Source organism: Panthera leo, chromosome B4, assembly GCF_018350215.1.
Source record: "Panthera leo isolate Ple1 chromosome B4, P.leo_Ple1_pat1.1, whole genome shotgun sequence".
Lineage (NCBI taxonomy): Eukaryota > Metazoa > Chordata > Mammalia > Carnivora > Felidae > Panthera > Panthera leo.
This window is the reverse complement of record NC_056685.1, coordinates 31581311-31602512: the sequence shown is the minus strand read 5'-3', so window position 1 is coordinate 31602512 and position 21202 is coordinate 31581311. Positions and strand designations below refer to the sequence as shown.

General features: G+C 38.8%; 1 protein-coding gene and 1 pseudogene across 3 annotated transcripts in view; both read right to left on the bottom strand.

Moving 5' to 3' along the window:
* Positions 1 to 16034, bottom strand: part of CCNY (cyclin Y) — a 314187-nt gene extending 298153 nt beyond the window's left edge. The window contains exons 1-3 of one of the 3 annotated variants that reach the window (XM_042945369.1): positions 15935 to 16034; positions 15442 to 15549; positions 15032 to 15098 (exon numbers count right to left, since the gene is read on the bottom strand). The gene's annotated coding sequence lies outside the window, so the exon portion shown is untranslated. Of the gene's footprint in view, positions 1 to 15031; positions 15099 to 15441; positions 15550 to 15731; positions 15752 to 15901 lie in introns of those variants that run through there. The other 2 variants (XM_042945368.1, XM_042945370.1) reach the window with 2 other exon arrangements.
* LOC122225322 lies at positions 8912 to 20954 on the bottom strand (annotated as a pseudogene).
* Between the last annotated feature and the right edge of the window lie 248 nt (positions 20955 to 21202).

Below are 21202 nucleotides of genomic sequence, written 5' to 3'. Positions count from 1 at the left end.
CATTTGTTGAAAAGACTATCTCTTCTTTGTTCTCTTGTTTTTGCTCCTTTGTCAAAGATCCGTTGACTATATTTATATGAGTCTGTTTCTGGGCTTTCTATTCTCTTCCTATTCTTTCATCAATGCCACACTGTCTTGATTGTGGTAGCTTTATAGTAATTCTTCAAGCAGAGTAGTGTCAATCCTCCAATTTTGTTCTTTTCCTTCAATATTGAGGTGGCTATTTTTTTTTTTTTTTTTTTTTTTGCCTCTCCATCCATAATTTAGAATCAGTTTGTTGATATCCACAAATAAATTGCTGGGATTTTGATTGGAATTGTGTTGAGAATAACTGACATCTTAAATCTTTGTATCCATGAATATGGATTATCTCTACATTTATTTAGTTATTTGATACCTTTCATCAAAGTTTTGTAGTTTTCCTCGGATAAATCTTGTACATATTTTGTTGGATTTATACCTAAGTATTTCACTGATTTGGGGTGCTAATGTAATTTGCAATGTGTTTTTAATTTCAACTTTCACTTGTTCATTGCTGGTATATACAAAAGCAATTGACTTTTGCATATTAACCTTTTATATTGTCACTTTGCTATACTTGCTTATTAGTTCCAGGAAGGTTTTTGTTGTTGTTGTTGTTAATTCTTTTGAATTTTCTACATAGTGATCATGTCTTCTATGAACAAAGATAGTTATTTCTTCCTTCTCAATCTGTAAACCATTTATTTCCTTTCCTTGTTTTATTGCATTAGCTTAGGACTTCAAGTATGGTGCTGAAAGGCAGTGGTGAGAGGAGACATCCTTGCCTGGTTCCTGATCTTAGTGAGAAAGTTTCAAATTTCTCACCTTTAAGTACGTTAGTTGTGGGTTTTTTGTAGATGTTCCATATCAAGTTGAGGAAGTTCCTACTTTGTTGAGAATTTTTATCATGAATAGGGGTTGGATTTTGTCAAATGTGTTTTGGCATCTCTTGATGCAATCGTGTGGTTTTTTTTCTGCAGCCTGTTAATGTGGTGGGTTACATTAGTGATTTTCAAATATTGAATCAGCCTTGCCCACCCAGGACAAATCCACTTGGTCATAGTATATAATTCTTATTTATCATTGTTGGAGTCTATTTGCTACTATTTTGTTGAAGACTTTGCATCTATGTTCACACATATATCGATCTGTAGTTTGTTTTTTTCCTTGTAATGTCTTTTTCTGGTTTTGGTATTAGGGCAATCCTGGCCTCAAGGAATGAGTTAGAAAGTATTCCTCTTGCTTCTGTCCTCTGAAAGAGATTGTAGAGAATTGGTATGATTTCCTCCTTAAATATTTGGTAGAATTCACCTGTGAACCCATCTGAGCCTGGTGCTTTCTGTTTGAGAAGATTATTAATTATTGATTAGATTTTTTTGATACAGGCCTATTCAGATTATCTATTTCTTGAGTTTTGACAGCTTGTATCTTTTATTTTTTAATTTTTTTAAATTTATTTTATTTTATTTATTTTTATTTTCCACAGGGTATAGAATTCTTGGTTGTTGATTTTTCCTCCCTACACTATAAATATCTCACTCCACTCTCTTCTTGCTTGCATGGTTTCTAAGCAGAAGTCAGATATAATGCTCATCTTTGCTCCTTTTGTCCCCTTTTTTTATTTTTTTTTAAATTTTTTTTTTTAACGTTTATTTATTTTTGAGACAGAGAGAGACAGAGCATGAATGGGGGACGGTCAGAGAGAGAGAGGGAGACACAGAATCTGAAACAGGCTCCAGGCTCCGAGCTGTCAGCACAGAGCCCGACGCGGGGCCCGAACTCACGAACCGCGAGATCATGACCCGAGCCGAAGTCGGACGCTTAACCGACTGAGCCACCCAGACTCCCCTGTCCCCTTTTTTTAAATGTTTATTTTATTTGAGAGAGAGAGAGAGAGAGAGAGAGAGAGCAAGGGAGGGAGCAGAGAGAGAAGAGACACAGAATCCAAAGTAGGCTCCAGGCTCTGAGCTGTCAGCACTGAACCAGATGCTTGACCAACTGAGCCACCCAGGTGCCCCATCATCTTTGCTCCTTTTTTTTTTTTTTAATGTTTTATTTATTTTTGAGAGAGAGAGAGAGAGAGACAGAGTAAAAGCAGGGGAATGGCAAAGAGAGAGGGAGACACAGACTCTGAAGCAGGATCCAGGCTCTGAGCTGTCAGCACAGAGTCCCACATGGGGCTCAAACTCGTGAACCACCTGAGCCGAAGTCGGACGCTTAACTGACTGAGCCACCCAGGCTCCTTTTTCAGTAAGGTGTATTTTTCCTGTGACTTTTTTCAAGATTGCTTATCTTTGCTTTTCTGTACTTCGAATATGATATGCCTATGAATAGTTTGTTGTTGTTGTTGTTGTTGTTGCTGTTGTTGTTTTAGCCTTTATCTTGCTTGGTTCTTTGAGCTTCTGGGTCTGTGGTGTGGTGTCTGAAATTAATTTGGGGAAAATTTTCAGTCAGTATTGCTTCAGATATTGCCGCTATTCCTTTGACTCTTTCTCTTCCTTGTGGTGTTCCTGTTATAAGTATGCTATACCTTTTGTAATTGTCCCACGGTTCTTGGATATTCTGCTCTGGCTTCCTCCCCCCCCCCAGCCCCCAGTCTTTTTTCTCTTTACTTTTCAGTTTTGGGAGTTTCTGTTGTCATTTCCTTAGAAATTCTTTCCTTAGCCATGTCCAGTCTACTAATAAGTCCATCAAAGGCATTTTTTTCTTTCTGTTACAGTATTTTTCATGTGTAGCATTCTTTTATCCTTTCTTGGAATTTCCATCTCTCAGGGTGCCTGGCTGGCTTAGTGGATGGAGTGTGCAACTCTTGATCTTGGGGTTCTGAGCTCAAGCCCCATGTTGGGTGTAGAGATTACTTAAAAATAAAATCTTAAAAACTAATTTCCATTTCTCTGTGCTTACATTATCTCTCTGTTTTTGCATGTTGTCTACCTTTACTATTTTGGCCCTTAAATATTAATCAAAGTTTAAAAGAATTCTTGGTCTAATACTTCCCAACATTTCGGTTTATGGTTCTGATGCTTGTTCAATCTCTTCAAACTGTATTTTTGCCTTTAGTATCCCCTTCAAATAGAGAGTTCAGCCCCACCTCACATCCTTCCAGACTTGAATGCATCAAATGTAATGAGTTGCCTGTTGAGGACCATGGGCCTGACTTCATCTAAGCATGCCAAATATTGTGATTCAGTTACAATCTCAGGTTCTCTCACTTTTTCAGCTGGGTGTTAACCTATCACCTTCTCAACTTTGTAAATCAATTACTTTATTCTGCCTCCCAACTATTTACCTGACATTACTCAACTCAATCAGGAACTTATAAGGTAGACAAAAGGCCACAGTCATGCCTGAACTGTTTTGTTTTGTTTTGTTTTGTTTTGTTTTGTTTTAATTAGTTGCTTTGGTCTTAATTCTGGGAATCAATACTTGGCATCTTTTTCTATCACAAATGAGAGCAGGAGCCCCATCATCTTCCTTCCATACCTGCATCTTCAAAGGAGCCTCTCCCTTGGCTTCCCACTGAATTCAGACCAAATCCACTCCCATCTTTCCACTGCCTAGAAACACTGGACACAGGCTGTTTATCCCAGCAGAAATGAGTGCTCTCTGCTATGTGAAAGCTATGAGCTGCTCCCCTCAATGGGCTGTTTAGTCCATTCTTCACTTGGCAGTTGTAGAACTAGACAAACCAGGAAATTTTGAATATGTAAGCAGAACCCACACAGGGAATAGCTTTGCAAAAGTCCTAGGGTGAGGTGAAATGAGTCTCTTCTGGAAAGGGCTGTTCTGTATGCTATCGTTACTCACAGTATGTCATCCTTCAAGGTAAGCCTTAGAAAGTAAATAAATTCCATTCAAATCAAATCAACAAATTCTTGCTAAACCACAAGTAGGAAACAAGAATCCTGACTAAGATTTATCTTGCTGCTAAGGATTTCCCACCCACCATCTGCTGGAGGGAGAATCTCTGTGACTGAGTCTCCATTAGGGCTCTTGTTCCATTCTGTTCTATTCATTCACTGTCACTGAGAAATATTGTTAGTTCTACACAAGAGGATCCTCTCTATATGGCTTACAAATAGAACAATAAATATGTGTGCTTGTGTCCAGCTTGAGAGAGTTTTAAACCAACAGCCCTCCCACAGGGTAATCAAGAGAAGCATGCTAAGTTTCTCCTTTAACAAATTATCTGAAGGTAATGTAAAGCCTCTTCTGTCATCTTTTCTTCTCCATAACCTACCCAAGGATGGCTTATGTCATTTAGATTGTAAAAGATAATTACACCTGTAGAACATGAGGAATGGGGCTGCCTTCTGCATTGTGACTCATAGCCTTTCCTGCAGGTCACTTGCAAGTGTGTCCCTCAGAGTGAAGGGAGGAAGTAAGCATGTCAGTGATATGCTACTGAGGCTGCATGTCCGCCTCTGCCTTGACCAACCCACCAAGACTTATTCTGTGTTCCTGATTCTTGTAAGCTGTATGCTTTAGAGCACCATATCCTGAAAAGCCCACTTTGTCCTTAACCGCTAAGGAAAATTAGCTAACTCAAGGCAACCATAGGCCACACTTTAGTGGCATGATGCCTTTGTACATCCTGAAATCCTCATTTAAAGTCAGGTGTGGGAGGAATAACTTGAGTCCTTTGGCATTGTCCTTTCAATACTCTATTCAAATGGTTCTCAACTCCGGCTGTACAAGGTAAAGATCCAGTACACATGGGGGTCACTACAGGCAAAATGCCCTCCAAGGAAATAAATTATGTAAGTGCAAAAACTGCAAATGTATGTTCAATAAGTGACAATAGAAATAACCCAGAGATCCACAACCAAAAGTATTGCAGAAACCCTAACCTCCAACTCTCTTCTCCATTTATCTAATTTTTCCCCATTTGTCAAGAAAACATACAAGTGTAGAACATAATATGCCCCAAATTATTTCTTCACACTATTATCTTCATTATCATATATCTCCAGTCTACTAATATTCTCAGTATATATCCAGTCCTTCAATTGTTAAGACTTTTATTGTGGACCATTCCCAAGCATATCATAGCATTCTTAAAAGTAGAGACACTCTTCTCTCAACATCCACTTTAAGAAAGTACAAATGCTTTTTTTTTTTTTAAGTAGGGTTCGTGCTAGGTGTGAAGCCCAATGTGGGGCTTGAACTCACAACCATGAGATCAAGACCTGAGCTGATATCAGGAGTCAGATGCTTAACTGATGGAGTCACCCAGGTACCCCTAAAAATGCTTTTTAAATGATATATCTTGCTTCTTTCCTTCTGTCCCGCTCTGCTCTGCTCCTTTCCCCTCCTCCTCTCCTCTCTTTTCCTTTCCTTCTTCCCTCTTCACTCTGTTCTTATCCTTTAGAATGCTAGTAATACTTTCTTATGTTCTATTTCTACATATTTTCTCAAGTCATGTTTGGGTCAAGGTACTTGAGAACTCTTTCCAGAAAAGACTGGTTCAGAGAAGTCCAAGGTCAGTAGTTTTTCCTCAATATGGTTTGTAGAGAATCTAAAGGGAAGTCAATACCAGGATAATCCAAACTTTTAGAGTCCTGGTCCCAGTATTAATCAGTGAAATTCTCAACTTGTAATGGATTCACCCTGACTTTCTTCAAGTTTTAGGTTTGATGCTCATGCTATTCATTATTTAACACACCAAGCCTTTCAGGAATCCCAAAGAATTTACAAAAAAAATTTTTTTTTAGTTTTATATATTTATTTTGAGAGAAAGAGAGTAAGTGTGCAAGTGGGGGAGAGGTAGAGAGAAAGAGAGGGAGAAAGAGAGAATCCCAAGCAGGCTCTATACTGTCAGTGTGGAATGCCATGTGGGGCTCAAACTCACAAACTGCGAGATCATGACCTGAACTGAAGTTGGACGCTTAACTGACTGAGCCACCCAGGTGTCCCCCAAAGATTTTTAAATTTAACTGTTAAATTCTAAGGTAATTCAGGGATCTCAAAAGTTCCTTCAGTTATCTTTAGTTGGGATTTGGGTGTAGCAGAGGGAAATCAAGCCCTGATGGCAGGCCCTGCCTGGCGATGAGAACTGGACAGTGATTTTAAACCCTGGAAAACCATCTGATTGAGCTCAGGTGGGGCTCAGGCACATTTTTCTGAAGTTTTGTAGGTAGTCCTCATGCTTAGCCAGTGTTTAGAAACTTTATTTTAGGAAAAACTTGTATCTTTTAGGGTTTGCCAACTGGATGCTTTCTCAGCCTCGTCCCTGATCCAGGTCCTAGACTTGACACACTATGACAATTCCAAGAGGGAAGAGGGCAGTGGGAATGATGGAATGGTTTCAGTCCACCCTGGAGTGGGGCTATGGCAGGAGCAGGGTCATTGTTGCAGGAGGTAGACTCTTACACGTAAGATTTGCTCTGCTTTGACCTAAAATAAAACCCATGATTCAAGATTCTCTTCCCTCTAAGGTCTTGTCGAACAGACTCTGAGAGGAGTTAGCAGGAATTAGTTCATCAGTTGCTTGGTTGTGATAAGAAGGATCAGGTAACATGATACCACTACAGAGTAAGTTGTGCTTTGGGAGCAGGAGGGCCCAAAAAACAACAGAAAAAGGCATTGAAGTGGAAATAGACAAAGGACAAACTGGATCAAATTCTCAGTCTGACAGGGAGACTGTGCTTTCTCTGACCCTACTGCTCTTGTTTTCTTTCTGAGATATTAGTAGAAGACCATCCTAGGGGTGAGGAGAGCGACTGACTTTCCATAGCGATGTGCTATCTCAGGGCCCCCCTTTCCAAACTGCTGGTTGGTTATGTTTGAAACGTCTAGGAGACCACATTTTTTTTTTTCTACTTTGAGAAATTAGGCTGAAAATACAATCCCACCCTGGGAAGGGTACCAGAAGTTAAAGTCATGATTTTTAAAAAGGCCTGAGTTTAAATCTAGGGCAGTGGTGGGCAAACCAGTCTGTGGGCCAAAGCCCACCTGTTGCCAGTTTTTGTGTGGTCCAGTTTTTGTGTGGTCCAGTTTTTGAGTGGTTTTTAGATTTCTAAATGATGGGAAAAGAAATCAGAAGAATAGTATCTTGTGATGTGAACATCATGAAATTCTTTTCAGTGCCCGTAAATAAAGCTTTATTGAAACATGGCCATGCTCATTTGTTTACATGTTGTGTACTTCAATGGCAGTTGAGTAGTTATGACAGGGATTGTATGATGTCCTCTATCGCTGTGCGGAACTGCTCAGTGACACAAGCAGTGTCACGATTTTTAATTGAACAGCATTTTGAGTGTTGTACATATTGCCATAGCATGACATATTATATGTATTTTTTAAATTCACATTTTATTTAGGTTGGAGTAAACTATACAAAATCGATTTTCTTCACCAAAAATAACGGCAATATTTTCTGTATTATTTCTAGATAAACCACAAAGCACTTATTTTTGTAAGTTTTCCAGTTTTGTTTATAAGATGAGATGAAGCAGTACACACAGCCATGGAAAAAGAGGAAAACAGACAAATCAGTTGTTGGTGTCCATGGCCTCTGATCCTGTCTTGACCATGAAACAGAGGTGTTCGACATATACCTGCTAAAAAGCTTATGAAGATGGAGGCTCAACAAAGGAGTGTAAACAGCAACGAACTGATGCACAACAATGGCAGGCTTGCCCATTTACACTTTTTTTTTTTTTAATTTTTTTTTTCAACGTTTTTCATTTCCATTTACACTTTTAACTGTAGCTTGTTCCTTTAAGTTCATTTGGTAAAGACAAAATCTACACTGAAATCCTTGCTTGGCAAACTCACATGTTTCTCTCTCACCGTCTGGTAACTTAACTGTCCATTACAGATTTTTTTGGTAATGTTTATTTCATTATTTTGAGTGAGAGAGAGAATGTGTCTGAGTGGGGGAGGGGCAGAGAGAGAGAGGGAGAGAGAATCCCGAGTCAGGCTGTGTGCTGTCAGCACAGAGCGGGACTCGGGATTGGATCCCATGAACTGTGAGATCATGACCTGAGCCAAAATCAAGAGTCAGGACAGACACCCAACCAACTGAGCCACGCAGGTGCCCCACAGATCTTTAACATACTTAACATTCCTACTATTCAAAGGTCACTTGTGAATTTCATTGTAACATTTTATAAAATGTATTCCTTCCTCCCATACCTCTTCAAAATCTATTTCTTCTAAGAAGTGATAACTCAATACCCAACAATTGGATCCAGTGATAATAAATGTTATGTCTAAAATGACTTAACTAAAACAATTTCAAAGTGCCATTAGCAGAGATCCTATAGAAGTGTAATATGGCACTTTCAATGCTATCTTCTGGAATAACAGTTATATCTCCAAAACATGAGAGTTCAATCAGGGGCCATTTAAATAGGCAGATTATCAATGGCTAATATACTCCATGAGAAGTCAATAGGTCAGGATATTCAGTGAGTGGGGCACCTGGGTGACTCAGTCAGTTGAGTGTGGTCTCTTGATTTTGGCTCAGGTCATGATCTCACACAGTTTGTGGGTTCAAGCCCTGCATCGGGCTCTGCACTGACAGTGCAGAGCCTGCTTGGGATTCTCTCTCTCCCTCTCTCTGCCCCTCTCCTGTTTGCATTCTCTCTCTGTGTCTCTGAAAATAAACATTAAAAAAATATTTTCAAACAAGATATTAGTGATAAATGGTCTATATACACCAGACAGCTTTTCCATAAGATGTTTTCACATTTCTTACAGATTTTTCCAAATAACAAGCATAAGAGAAAGCTTACTTTATTTTTTTTAACTTTTTTAAATGTTAATTAATTTTTGAGACAGAGATAGAGCGTGAGTGGGGGACTGGCAGAGAGCAGAGACACAGAATCTGAAGCAGGTTCCAGGCTCTGAGCTGTCAGCACAGAGTCTGACCCAGGGCTTGAACTCACAAACCGCAAGATCATGACCTGAGTTGAAGTCGGAAGCTTAACTGAATAAGCCACTCAGGTACCCAAGATAAAGCTCACTTTAGAGGTCTGTTAGGTATTTTCAATGGTTTCTGAGTTATCTGTAGGAAGCTCTTAGTTGTAGAGTTTGATATGTGTGTCTACAATTAAATCAGGATCATGTTTTATATCAAAATTTAGGTTCAGTAAAGCCAAGTTACTTGACCTTTGGTCTGTCAAAGTGTTCCTCAGGTATGCTTTGAGGCAATTTTACCCATGTTCATAGCATTCATTCTCAACCTTCATCACAGGAAGAATACATAGGACTTTCAGCAATGCATAAACACTAGGAAAAACTTGATGTCTTGCAGGTGCAGGGTTTCATAAATGGTGAATGGAAGCTCTATGTCTTTCCCTCTGTGTTTCCACTTGATTCTCCAATAATGCAGCTCAGGTGAGAGTGTGTCATGATTAGGCAAGTCACTTCTGTACATGTCAGCATGGTGCCCCCCCCCCCAGTGTATTAAATTTGAGCTGTCCCATGACAGAGGGTACCAGAGATAAGCATTTAAGAGCTCTGAGGTGCTGTTCTGAAAATGTATCTTTCAGTTCCTGAATAATGAGTTCCACTGTTGGGACATTAGAGTTTCTTTATAGTAACTCTCAGAAGTTAGCTGGGATTCCAGGTTACCTCGCTGGGCTCTGTGGAATTCTCCAGGGAGTTTCAGCTGAATATCAAGTTTGGTTGCCAACTTTATAGCTTTTTCAAGCCGAAATTCATGATAAACTTCAATATTTTCCATCATTTCATTTAATGAATGCAGCACTGCAGTCAAGTTACTGGCTACAAAGAAGACATCAGAAGTTTTCCCCTGGAGATTTTTCCCAAAGGCTCTTGTAAAAGATAGAACATTTTTAGGAACAACAATGGTAAGAATGAAATCAAAAGCTGTTCCCAGCTATATAGTTATTCCACCCAAGGTTTGTATCACTATACCATCTAAACATAAAACACGTGTTTGCAGGAGGTCCACTAAAATTTCACAAGCATCATGCCTGCCTGTCCACTGGGAATGACAAATTTCCTTCAGTTCAAGCTCTAAAAGCAGTTGTGGAGATCAATGGAAGAAAGAACAAACTTCCTCTATTGTTCCTAATACAGCAGGTACTCTCACAATAGGCACTGATTTTGCCAACCAAATATTTAAGGCACAGGAAGAGCAAAGTGTATAGACAGCTTGGGGATATTTCTCTAAAAGTCTAGAAGCAACAACTTTCATTTTGGAAGCAAATCCACTGGACACAATGTAAGCCTGGCCATGATAATACTCCAGCTTAATCCCCACTTCTCCATTATCAACAGTATGAAATTTCAAAATTTCTGCATCAACCTCATAAGGCAAGAAGCCTACAAATTCCTCTCTCAGGTTATGAGATTCATCAACAAACCTCACCAACACAGACAAATATTCTTCCATGATATGCCACTATGGCATCAGTGATGATGGAAAAGAGGAAGTGGCAGCCTCTCACTCCCCGAGGGTTTCCTCCCAAATGCAGCTCTCACAGATCTCTGGCATCTGCCTCTGCTATGTTTTCGAGCAGAACAATGTGTTAACTGCTATTGTCTCAATGCTTTCTATCAACTTCTTCACCAGAATTTATCCCACGCTCCAGCAGTGCTTGAACAAAGAGATCCTCTGGGAGTTCATCAGTTTCATGCCCTTCCAGAGGCATGTCTTGTTTTCCCATAAGAATAAAAATTTCAGGGGCACCTGAGTGGCTAAGTAGGTTAAGCATATGAGTCTTGCTTTCAGCTCAGGTCAAGATTTCACTTGTTCATGAGTTTGGCCCCACTGTCAGTGCAGAGCTGCTTAAGATTGTCTCTCACTCCCTCTCTCCCTCTCTGCTCCTCCCCTGCTTGTTGTCTCTCTCTTTGTCTCTCTCTCTCTCTCAAAATAAATAAACTAGAAAATTTTTTTAAAGAATCAAAATTTCAAATAAAGATTTTAAGTATTCTTTGTTTTCTTTCTTTTCAAGAGTTGATGAAAAATGTCTTCATCCTGTTCTTCAGCCCCTTCTTCCACACTGGGATTCTGAGCATTGCTATCATTTATTTCTTTGTTTTTATTCCTCTTCAGAATTTTCATCATTGTTTTTTCTGTTTCAGTTTCTTGATTTTATCTTCACTTATTTCTTCCATTAGTTTTTTGTGTCTACTGTGTGGATTGTTTGAATGACTGGCAAGAACAAACAAATATTGTTGGTATTGCATTATCTCCAAGAACTGTCCCATAAGGACTAGTTCTACAGATCATAGAGGTCTCAAAATGTTTGGCACATAATTGATAATGTTTATTTAGTTGATCAGGTGTTTTATCTTCTAAGTCTGCTCTCCCAGAATTCTCCACCCACTTCTGACATCTGGTGGGACACCTTGGGAACCCAAAGAAGGACAGATCCTGAAGAAGGCCAGATCCAACTTCCTCGTGCAGCTGGGGGTAGCGTGGAAGTTCTAGAACATCAGCGCCCACACAGACCTACACACCCTCCCCTCCTCTCCTCCTCTGGGCAGCCTTTCTGCAGGTTGGGTCTGGGAGGGAAGTCAGGCTGGAGCACCAGGGGGAGGGGCCTATAATTTTTTATGACAAGTTCATGCACATCATGTCAAGACAAAAATGGGAGAAAAGTAAACTTCAAATATTACACGTGTGAGACATAATGGATTATGGATTATTTTGTCATCAATTGGATGACAAAGAACTGTGTTTTTTATTATGAAGTGATGTTATCACTGTGCTAAACCTACAGTATCTGTCAGTATTACTTAGGACTAAGCAATCATAACAATATTCCCAACTTACAGGAAACCACTTGTCAGAAAAAGTGGAAAGTAGAAGAAGGAATACTTCATTAAGGTATAATTTTTTCCACTAATTTTTTTGAAATGAAGCTGCAACCGAAGTAAGTTTCCAAATAGTTCATTTGTTAGATAAAGTGAGTCATTGACCAGTGGTGTTAATTAAGTCATATTTGATTCCAAGCCAAAGAAATGTGTCCAGAGAAAATAAACTGGTTTAAGACTATTAACTTTGGGGGGGGGGGGGAAGTGACTCAAAAGAGTTTAGGACATTGGAAACAATATCAATAGTCCATTTAAAAAGAAGTCAAATGATTTCAAGGGGTTTTCCTTGGCTTTTGATAAGTCAACATACGGTTCAGTTGTTTTTTCAAGGACTAATGCCAGACCCAAAGTCACTGAGTTTCACCTATGAATGGTCTGTATGAAACAATTATAATTGAGAATATTTTTGAAAACAGTGAGAAAACACTAATCTAGTACAACCTGAAGTAGAATCTGCTAAGATGTGCTATAACTGATGGTGATAAAAATATATGTGGAGAAGAAAAGCTCTTAGTTGGATGAATTTACAGATTTTGAAAATTTAAGGTGTTTAAAGAATTCATTATATTCATTGTATTATTTATCAGCAGGTACTTCTTTTTTAATGTTTATTTATTTTGAGAGAGAGAGAGCATGTGTGCAAGTTGGGGAGGAGCAGAGAGAGAGGGAGAAAGAATCCCAAGTGGGCTCTGCACTGAGATCATGACCCAAACCCAAATCAAGATTCGGTTGCTTAGCTAACTGAGCCATCCAGATGCCCTTATCAGCAGGTACTTCTTTTTTTTTTTTTTTTAATTTTTTTTTTAATGTTTATTTATTTTTGAGACAGAGAGAGACAGAGCATGAATGGGGGAGGGTCAGAGAGAGAGGGAGACACAGAATCTGAAGCAGGCTCCAGGCTCTGAGCTGTCAGCACAGAGCCCGACGCGGGGCTCAAACTCACAGACCGTGAGATCATGACCTGAGCCGAAGTCGGACGCTTAACCGACTAAGCCACCCAGGCGCCCCATCAGCAGGTACTTCTGAGGAACATACTTGATATCATGTCTTACGGAATTGGCAGTGTCAATAGTGAAATTCTACTCTCATGGACTTAATATCTTCAGCACCATAAATTTTGTCATAGATAGAAGTAAATCCTTAATTGTCCTACCATACAGCAGTGTGACATTTTAGCACTGATGAAATTATATTGAGATTATATTCAGCCCAGGATCAAAATTGAAATTCCTCTGAATGAGGACTTTCTTCAATCACTGTTAATTAACAGTGAGTGAATTTGGAAATTAGCTTTTGCTGCAGATTTGATGTTTCTTAATGAATTGAACCTAAAACTATTAGGCAAAGCTGAGCTTACATACAAAACTTACACTGCAGTAAAGTCATTTTGATGACAACTAATGTTGTTTGAATCACAAGTAGTATCAAGCTGCTGTATTTACTTCCTATGTTGTCAAAAATTAAAACAAGAAGTTAAATCTCCACCCCACACGAATTTTCAGAGAATATATTTTCCAAGCTCAACCTACAGTTCCAGAAGTATTTTTTGGACCTTGCTTCACATGCAAAAGAAAAGTCAAATATTTCAAAATCCATCTAATTGTGCAAAATCCATCTAACTTCCACTTAACTTTCAATTGAACTGATTAATCCACAGTAACATACTAAAAGGTACATATCAAGGAAAGAATATAATAGAATTCTATAAATGACTCAAGTAATATTTCCTATTGAAATCACATGCTTATGATTGGTATCACTATTCAGCAGTACCGATTTGTGTGACAAGACATTTTCTTATTATATAAGTACCTGCCTCAATTTTGTCTCTTAACCTATAAAACCTATGGATTTACTATCTGGCCTTTTAGAGAAAAAAGAAAAACCCCTGATCTAGAGGACTGTGGGTGACTGAAAGATACAGGGAGACCTCATTGAAAGATTGCTTGCTAGAAAGTTTGGTTAAGTATAAAGTCTAATTATTCTGATTTAGCAAACAAAGCTTTGCCTGCGGTCATATTACTTTAATCAAAAATAGAGCTGGCCCCAAAGCTATATCTTTCTGCTATAAACCTAACATGTAAGATTTAGTTTCAGCAAACAACACCAGCTGTCTCACATCAACGTTGCCAATTTGAATTTTTATTAGTTTTATAGTTTTGTTTGTATTTCATTTGTACATCTTGCTTTGGCTTCAGACATCAGTAAGACTTACTCTCTATGTGAACATAGGTGAGGGCCCCTTAACCCTCCCAAATGTATTTTCATTTCTTGAAAAGGAACACAATGAATGCACATGAATCTGTTTCTTCAGGAAGTGTTAAAAAAATTAAGTGAACCATTTTTCATGCAGAGATTGTGGACACAGGGTGCCTGGGTGGCTCAGTCAGTTGAGCATCTGATTTTGACTCAGGTCATGGTCTCGCAGTTCACAAGTTTGAGTCCCACATCCAGCTCTGTGCTGGCAGTTCAGACCCTGGAGCCTGTTTCTGATTCTGTGTCTCCTCCCTCTCTCTCTGCCCCTCCCCTGCTCGTGCTCTGTCTCTCTCAAAAATGAATAAACATTAAAAAATTTTTAAAAATAAAAAGAGATTGCAGACATGATAGAGTGTCTAGAAGAGACTATGTCGGGCAGAATTGACCTTAACAAAGGTTAGGTCTTTCCTCTTCAAATGTGTTGGTTCTCAAACCTAACATGCACAGAATCACCTGATGAGTTTGTTTAACATGCACTGTCCCAAACTTTTCTTCCAAGGCCCAGGAGTATTCACCTCTGTCACACATCTCAGAACACCCTGATTGATGACACACAGACCACCATATTTTGAGAAACATGCCTTTAGATTCTTGATTTTCACCGCTTCATTCTGCCCTTTACTTGAGAACCGATAGGATCCTTCATGAAGCAACCAGGTGATTTTTTCTACAAGAACTCCTTACCATAAGAGGTGAGATAGGAAGAAGGGATTAGCCCATTTCACCTTGGTATCTTATTGTTATTACAAATCCTAAACTACACTTGTTTACGGAACATTCTAGAATACAGCAAGTGCCTTGAGCTATTTTGTGACTAACTAGAAGTAACTAGGGCTTTAATATTCAACCACCAAATAAAGAAAATTTCAGGTAAAAAATAACATGTGACAGGGACACATTTCCTATCAATCTAGTTATTTTTTCAAAAAGCTTTAAACAACAATCTCAATAATCTTACATTTTAGTGATTTTCTGCAATTTCCACTGAAGGTTCAAACATACATGAAAAGCCCTTGCTTCATTGCCTAAAAAAACAGATGAATAGATATTCATTTAGATAAAAATCATTAGATAAAAATCATTAGTCCAGCACATACTTAATGGTTAATATAGAATCAGAACTACTGAATTGATGTCTCAGTGTAAAGGCATCAAAAACCTAGTGTCTCTAAACAAGCACAATCACCTAAATTCGGGCCACTTCTTAAGCTAACATTGCTGAAGACTTTTACTGGATAAGTTTGTACAAGTTCCCCTGCCCCCACAACCCACTGCCCATTAAAACATAAGATACATTTATTAGAAACAAAAGCTTTTTCTAGGAAAGAATAGATTTTTGGCACTGGAAAATTATGGATCAAGGCTCACCTGTTAGCAAAATGCTGCAAGGCGGTGAATTCCAGTCCTAATTCAGCTTCTGATGTTGATATGACTGAAGGGGCTTGGGTTCACTGCCCAGTTTCCTCACCCATGAACCTGGAATAACAACACACCCTCCTTTACAAAGGAACCATGTTGTGTAACACAAAGAAGTGACGACAGCCTTTTCCCAATTCAAGAGATGAAATTATAGCCCCATTGTGATATTCCTCACACATACTTCAACAACTCCCTGACATTTTAACTATTAATTACTTGTTTATTCTCAGTTTCAATACCTTTTATTCAGATCCTTTTGCATTCCTTAAACTTGCTTGTCTCCCTGGCTTTCGTATCTGTGGCTGAACCCCTCACCAACCTTTTGGCAAACATTACTCTTGACTCCCAGATCACCTATCTTTCCTAGCAACTCTGGGGGGTCCTCTCATGCTTCACACACAGCGCTCACCACCATGCCTCTGCCTGCTGCCTCTGGACACACCTGTCAGTCAGCCAGCTATCAATGGGCTGGCAGCAGTAGCTCTTGCCTGGGATGGAGTGCACATCCCTCCCTGACTTTTACCCATTCCTCCCATGTGCAGCCCCGCACACACTGTAATAATGCCCCTTATGTGTCATAACTATGTCATTACCCCCCCTCAGGGCGTATGTCACTTCCTGACTTCTTTCAGATTCCTGGCATTCTGTACATGAGGCTGTTCAATATACCCCCCCAAATGGTAATTAATTGTTAGACTTGTCATTCTTCAATGGTTTGGTTTGTAAATTTGGCTTAGAGAAAGATGAGAGGAAAAAGGATACAACTCCAGGAATCCTATAGAAATCTGAAAACTCTATTATCCATCTCAAATATCCTAGATCTTAATATTCAACTCCCCAAGATTGTTCCCAGCTAAATGGATTCCCTCTTTCCTGAATCAATAAAAATTTTGCCGTCACATAGACACCATTAACTGAAAATGTTGTTTTAGTGTAGTGTTTGTACTTATTATATCATGATTTATATTTGAAAGGCATCTGTATGATTATTATATATGTAAATAGTAACATCGCACTAATGTGGCATTACAAGGAAGGCCTCCATTCCATGCAAGTGAAACTTCTGGATAAATGAAAATTGCCTCCTTAAAGACCAATCTTTTGATTGGTCTCAATGATAAATAAACATTAAAAATTTTTTTTTGAAAAAAGGAAGGAAATTCTGTCACATGATACAACAAGGCTGAACCTTGAAGACATTATGCTAAGCGAAACAAGCTAGACACAGAAAGACAACACTGTGACTCCACTTATATGAGTTACCTAGAGTGGTCAAATTCATAGAGATGGATTGGGGGGCTGGGGGGCAGGTAAAACAGGGAATTGCTGAATGGGTCAGAGTTTCAGCTTTGCAAGATGAAAAGAGCTCTAGTGGGGCACCTGGGTGGCTTAGTTGGTTAGGCATCCTACTCTTGATTTCGGTTCAGGTCATGGTCTCACAGTTTGTGGGATTAAGCTCCGCGCCAGGTTCTGTGCTGACAGTGTGGAGCCTGCTTAGGATTCTCTCTCTCTCTCTGCCCCTCACCCTGCACACATGCGTGCATGCTCTCTCTCTCAAATACTTAAATAAAAGAAAAAAGAAGAGAATTCTAGAGATTGGTTGCACAGCAATGTGAATGCACTTCACACTACTCAGAAGTATATGTAAAAAGGGTTGAAATAGTAGGGGTACCTGAGTGGCTCAATTGGTTGAGCATCCAACTTTGGCTCAGGTCATGATCTAGCAGTTCATGACTTCAAGCCCCACATTGGGCTTGCTGCTCTCAGTGCAAAACCTGCTTCAGATCTTCTGTCCCACTGTCTCTCTGTCCTTCCCCTGCTCTTGCTCTCTTTTTCTCTCAAAAATAAATAAAACATTTTTAAAAAATTAAAAATAAATAAAAATGTTTGAAATGGTAAATTTTATGTTATGTGCATTTTACCACAATTAAAAAGAAAGATATATAAAAAAGGTAGAAACATGCATTAATTCATTCAGTTAATATTTCTTTTGTGCCTACTATGTATCAGACCCTGTATTAGATCCTGCTCCCTGTTGGTGCCAGGGAAAAAGTGCTGAACAATACAAAGTTTTGTCCTTTATGGAGGTTATATTCTACTGTATAGTATTTAACAGGATATATACCTTTGCAATCTACCTAATAAAGTACACAATTTTAGGACACTGGTTTTTTGAACATAAATGATTTGTCTGTAAGATCTGCAACCTGACCTGTTTGGGTGTAGAATATATCTGAAGTTTAAGTATCTTAATTCTAGAAGATTATAATGATTAACATTTTAAAACTGACCTATCACCAACACCTTTTGGGTATGTTTGCTTAGTTTTTCTTTCCGTTATTTAGATTATGGAATGGGATATGACAGACTGAATATACAAATGGTCAATGGCCAGACCATTGTATGAAAATAAAACTTTGACCTGCAACCTGCAGCAACCTGTCCAGGAAACCAACCTCTTATCTACAATAAACAACCCAGGAAGCCGGCCTGCTATAAATCAGACTTAAGGGGAACAAGATGGCAATCTCCAGTGACACTGCAGGAAGCTAAACAATAACTACTGTAACAATCAGCCTAAAATGTCCAGGACTTGATTAATAACTGACAGCTTCCCTAATTTTTGTCCCTGCTTCCAACGTAGGACCAACCAGAGAAAGCCACATATGCACCCTGACCAATCAGCTAGGATGTCCTGTTTCTAGTTAGACCATCTACAGATTCCCCATGCCGACAACTTCCAATCAAGCACTCCTGAAGCCCCCACTTTGTGCATTTTATAAAGCTTTCCCACTCCTCTGCCTGCCTTTGAGTCCCCACCAAAACACAAGGGACGGTGGCTGTCTCCCTTACTATAGCAAGCTCACAATAAATAGCTTTGGCTTTTCTCATTTTGGTGGTCTTTGTTTATTTCCACAGATGTTTGCTATATACTTGCAAATTGCTATTCAATCTTTTAAAGTGGTTAATAACTATCCACACATAATTGTTCCAGCTCCTTGGTTACAAGCAAGATCTCTGTCTTGCCCATCACCCTCTACCTGGTTCCCAGCTCTCACACCAGGTGGCCCAACATTAACTAGTCATGCAGTAGATGGCATGATTGCCATGCACCTGCCCCAGATCAACAGTTCTTTTCATTATTACAGTGGCATAATTTTTAACAAATAATGATCATTTGAAAAAATTCTTTTAGAGAAATTATTTTTCCACTTAGATTCCTAGTTAATCTTCTACTGTAGTTCTGGCATTGAGAAATATTTTCCATTTGTTTGTTCTAATGTTTGTGGATAGTTGGATGACCTCCAAATAATAGGAACATTTCTACATCCTACTTGAGAATATATGTGCAAGAACTTAGGAATGATTTCTGTTTGCTTGTATCTGAATAACTACTAGATAAACATCAGGTGTAAGAAAATACTTGATAAAGCTGGGTTGACTTTGGTGCTGAATAATCATTGTAATGAATATTATCTTTAAAATACATAATGTTCTTTTCTCCCTGTGCCTCCAGGTATATGACCTCCTTCTATTCTGTTGGCAGCATCCATTTGCCTCAGGTAGGATTATCATTCTTATGGCAGGAAGGCAAAGAGAAAATATTACATATTTTTTGCAGTCTAGTCTTTGTTTTTGAGAATTTTGAAGATCACAGGCTTGCAAACAGGTTTTAGAAGAGAAAGATGCCCTAAATTCCAAATACTCTCTCTTTGTGTTTCAAGAGGCAAATCTGGCTGGCTTAGAGATTATTCCAAGCATATTGTTCTTTAACAATGGATGGTCATTTGAAAAATTTAAACGTAGAACAATTTTGCTTTTTTTTTTTAATGTTCGTTTTTGTGAGAGAACATGAGTGGAATAGGGGCAGAGAGAGAGAGAGAGAGAGAGAGAGAGAGAGAGAGAATCCCAAGCAGGTTCCACATTGTCAGCGCAGAGCCCAATGCAAGGCTCAATCTCCCCCACTGCGAGATCATGACCTGAGCTGAAATAAAGAGGCTGACTGAGTCACCCAAGCACCCCGAACAATTTTCCTTTAAACAGAGTGTAAGGGAATCATTGGAAAGGAAAAGGAAAATAGAAAAATCTCTTGTCTTTCAGGTCTGGGGAGCAACAGCAAGACAAATGTATGCTAAGATTTCCCCTCTAATGAGAGAATTACTGGGGAGGATGACATCTCCTGGGCTGCAAGGAGAGATTTTGGAGATTTCTTGTGCTTTTTCAGGCTCAATAAATCATTCCTCAGATTAGATTCTTGCTTATAATGTTAAGTTAAATGCATTGTGCAATGAGTCTTAGAATTCGGTATTTGGGTATTTCACACGAGTCTCTGCTCTATTCCCTGCTCCAGCCCATCTTCACCTGCAGGCAAATGGAAAAGGTATATAGCACAAGGGATCCTTTTGTTGAAACCCATTTATTGTTTGTTACCTTTTTTTAGACATTGAATGTCCTAATTATGTTATTTCAAGAAAGTAAAAAATATATACCTTTTAGAAAAGTCACTGATTCACACATAGGGCTTGTTTTGAATCTGCAGGAAGACTAATCAGCCCAGGATATGGGGTGTCATTTGTTTCTTTATCAGTTTGGCTCCCTCTAGCCGTCAGTTTGCAAATTTTAGTAGGTTCTAAAATTAAACATTTTTGGCCCCTTTCTGTAGCACAATTTTTTCATAGGAAGGTTTTGGGGGAAATGATTAACTGATAGAATATATTTTTAGCAAAGATCATATTTAGCCTTTTTATGACAAATTACTAAGGTTTATATATAGGGTTGACAGATTTAGCAAATAAAAATACAGTGTACCCAGTAAAATTTATATTTCAGATAAAAAAAACCAAGTAATTTTTTAGTGTAAGTATGCTCCAAATACATTAATTGGGCAACTGTATATATTTGCATAGTGTTTTACATCTCATTTAACAAGTGAGGATTCTGAGGATCAGAATTTCCAATTCCAAACTATATTTTTCTCATTTTCCCATGGCTTGTTCTTGCTTTTTCATTCTTAGTTTCCCTGTAAGTTCCCAAAAGAAATCAGGTCAGAGGTCTGATCACAGGACACTTGATTTCAAGTTCCAAGGATCCTAAGATATCTTTGTTTTAACTTCACTAAAGGAAATGATTCAATAAGTACGATCTATGTGCAAGTCCCCAGGAGATCTTTACCTCTCACTAAATGAGGATTCAGTGAACGTAGGAACTATTTCTGTTTGCCGGGTTCCATTTGGACCCTAGTGTTGACCTGCATATCTATAGGCAAGGAATTAAGGCTTAGAGTCACTTGTCCAAGGTGACACTACTACTAAGTAGAGAGCTGAGATTTAATTCACATAGTCGGCCAGAACAAGATAGTAGCCGTTCCAGGCTTTGTGGGCCATGCAGTCTCTGTCAGGACCACTCAACGCTCCCATTGTAGGGCAAAAGTAGCCATGGGCAACACACCAATGAACAGGCATGGGTCGCCAAGCTCCAATAAACTTCATTTATGGGCACTGAAATTTGAATTTCAAATAATTTTCACATAGTATTATTTATTGTTCATTTGAATTTTCCCAATCATTTAAAAATGTAAATACCATCCTTAGCTCTAGAGTAGGGATTGGCAAAGTGAGCCTGTAGGTCAAATCCTGCCCACTGCCTGTTTTTGTAAGTCAAGTTATTCATCATTTCTCTCCTTGGTGTTCCTCTTGAAGGACAGTCCCAT